Genomic DNA, 3,534 nt, shown 5'->3' with positions numbered 1-3,534 from the left:
ATCAATATTACCCCAAACCCAAAACCCACAGATACTGTTTTTAAAATACTCTAACAACTTTAGTACAGATATTACTAAGTTGATAAAGCAGAACACTGAGTGACAAGGTCAATCAGACACTTAAAATAGCAGAGCAGAAAGTATCTAGAACATTGGGAACACCATATCTTGAATTTCAATAAACCAAGGATTTTGAAAGCCCTATTTGAGACATCTTAATTGATCCTGATTTTTGGAAAATGTTGTTTTCTGAAAATATGTTCTTTTGAATGATTAGTAATGCAGCACTCATTTTGAGAATTAAGGTCACCTTTTGTGTTATTGCTGTGTCTAAACTGTATAATATTGTTAAGACCTTTGTATTTTAGTTGCAAAATAAGCACTGAATCAAGCTTTGCAGTCTCTTAGTAACACGTCGTCTCCAATTTCCAAAAGAAATTGAAGGTAATGAAACTATTTACTGGAGGACAAGTTGCAGGAGAAAGTTTTAAATTAGAAGGTTCAGTAACATCTTAATAATTTTTATGCTGCATTAAGCCAGAAGATTATTCCTGTTATTATCATGCTTAACTTATATGGAAAGCTTCAATGCATATCCAGCATAATAATAATAATAGTAGTTCTAAAAATATGGGTAAAATGAGAGAGTTCATGATCAGCCACTATTAATGATTGTCCCAAATTAAAAAAAAAAAAAAAGCATAGATTTTTAACTTCAAAACGGATAGGATATCTTCCAAACTGATATCCACAACTTAAGCCCAAGTTAAACAAAAAACTTTTCAAACTGCAAAAAATAATATTGCTGTATTTTGTATCTGTGGATGCCACTAAGAAAAGACAAGATTTGGTCTCTGTACACAAAGAAAATAAGGAGTAACATCTAAAAACAGGCATACCTATATGTTATGAATAAACGCTGGCAACCTCAAAAGAAATTTGTTGTCTCAGACTTCACTTTAGCCAGAACACCATAGCTAGCACCTCTGCTCGAAATGAAGATGCCTGTCTCTTTCTAATACCTCCCATTTTGGGATAATCTAATATGGATACCATTTGGTATCCATAGTACCATGTTGTTTGCTGAAAAAGAAGACTGACATTTTAATAACTGAGTCATCTACATGATGTGTCAGTTCCATGTAGAAACTTCCCTGAAGAATTTCCCTGACCAAGTATTAGTCACAGCTAAGCAAAACATTTTGTAATGGTCCAAGCTAAAACCTTGTTCTAATATCAGACATCTGGATGAAGACCATATTTGTTGTTCTTGCTTGCTTGCAAACCAAACCAAACAAAATCAAAAAAAAAAAAGGAATAAAAAAAAAGGAAAAAAAGATGTCAAAAGGGGGTTGTCGTATGTGCTATGTATAGAAGTGTCATGGCAAATATCATCTCCAGCCTGTCGAAAATGTTGTCACTCTACATTACTGGTGGAATCTTGCCACAGAGTCATCAATCTCTACAGAGTTGTGATGATGCCACAGGGAATCTAATTTGTTGGACTCTCATTGCTACAATATTTTCTGTCCATTATCTATGCATATAGACAAACCAAATCAATGTTGTTCAAAAAATAAAATAAAATAAAAATCATATGATCTACTTTGGATTCAATTTGTAAACACTTTTCTCCTCTTCAAGTTACATATGGAGGGCATTTTCCCTGTATTCAATCCTTCTCCAAATATAAAGGAGCTGTCATATCTTACACTCAAACTTGCATGGGTGACAATCTCACTGTGATTGATTACCCTATAGTCACACTTAAAACAAAAGCTATAGAAGCATTTTCTCATACCATGACATAAATGTCCATTCTTTTTTATCTTCCTGCCCTGTGAGCATTCTCATTTCCTTCATTAGCAACCTCTATCCGAGATCACCTCTTTCACTTTGCAGTCTGGGAGACCCTTCTAATGTGTTAGTTATCCTTTCTTTCTAATAGCTATCCTTTCTCCTCTTCTGTTACTCAGAAATTATATAAATAAAAATCACACTTCCCAAATAATACACAACAAAGAAATACAACAGACTTCTCACTTAGTCATTGAATTATTTGCCATCTTCAAACTGTCAACAACTTCTTGATGGAAATATTTTATGACTCATTTCTTCCTTGTCATCCTACAGAATAATGTATCTGCTCACTTTTACCTTAAGATACAAAGCTCCCTTGTTTGTTTAGAGGGGCTGGTTAGCTGGTTTGGTTTTGGATACCGGATCACTGAAATAGGCTTCTAAGTATACAAGGTGATAAATTTATATGAAGAAGCGTGAAGTTCATCGATTTAAAATATTCTGCCTTGAGGTCAACCAGAGCTTGCAGAGGCTCATCCGGTGTGTGCCTGGATGCTGAAGCCTGTGGGGTAGAGGACGGCTGACAGGGATCCCAGGTAAGGACCAAAATAGACACTGCTGTCCAATGTCTGCTCCCATTTGTTCCCACATCTTCTCTTGGTACACATGCACCCCTGTGCTTTCAGTAGCTACGCCAAGCATTAAAGCTCAGAAATCCTTTTTTTTTTTTTTTCCTTTCCCCCCAAATATGTGTATGTGCAAATCCCCACCCATTTCTCTGGAGCTTTATTCACAGTTGCTAAAGTTTTGAAGATTTGAATTTTGAAATGTTTTATATGCTTCATTTTAAGAACTATCCCCATGTATTCACTAATTAGCAGTGAACTCTTTAGTGATGACGAGATCTTCACAGATTTTCACATACTGTCATTTGTCTGCTGTTCTCTAGTGTCAACAATACCCAGGATAAATCATTCACCTATAAATATTTTTGTGTTTGTCTATATCCAGCTCCTGTATATCAGTCATTAAGAGCACATTGCAAATCTTTGTTTTGGACTGGAGAAGTTTGTCTCTGTCCCTGAATATTATTTGTGGGTATAAATCCAGAAATTTCCCTTAGATAAAACCAGACAATTATTTCAGTGAAATCTCTATAAGAAAGACTCAATGGAGATTTGTTTCATGAAAGAAGATACGCACTACCCCCCATAATAACAAATATGCACAAACCCCCATAATAACAAATAGATTTTTCAGTTATTATCTACTGAACACAAAGAGCACATTTCCTATAATAAGGGCAAAACACAATCTAATTTTTCTAAGTACTACCTACTCCCTTGTTGATGTTTTTTTTCAATAGGAATGACGAGAGCAGCAGCAAACAGCAGCACACACCTAACAAAGACTGCTGTAGCGCTAGAATGCCTCTCCAGCTGCTGCTTTATTGAATCTTCTCTTTATGAGGCCTATTATCCATGCATTATACTTCTTGTTTCCCCTTCTTCACCAGCATCTTCCCTACTGCAGGTGGCCACTGCTGGCCCTGAATTGAAATTTTCTTGTGCAATAGACCCTGTAACCTCTCCTTTAAACTGCACAGCCTCCATTTCCTTTGCAATATACGAAGAAATACTGCTCTTCCTTTCAATTGTTGTGCCTTCAGCATTATATCTGGTCATTATTTTCCTACTTTTTTTTCCTCTTTGTTACTTTAGAATCAGAAAATGA

Source organism: Anser cygnoides, chromosome 1 (genome assembly GCF_040182565.1).
Source record: "Anser cygnoides isolate HZ-2024a breed goose chromosome 1, Taihu_goose_T2T_genome, whole genome shotgun sequence".
NCBI classification, from domain to species: domain Eukaryota; kingdom Metazoa; phylum Chordata; class Aves; order Anseriformes; family Anatidae; genus Anser; species Anser cygnoides.
The sequence above is the reverse complement of the archived record's forward strand: the minus strand, read 5'-3'. Positions refer to the sequence as shown.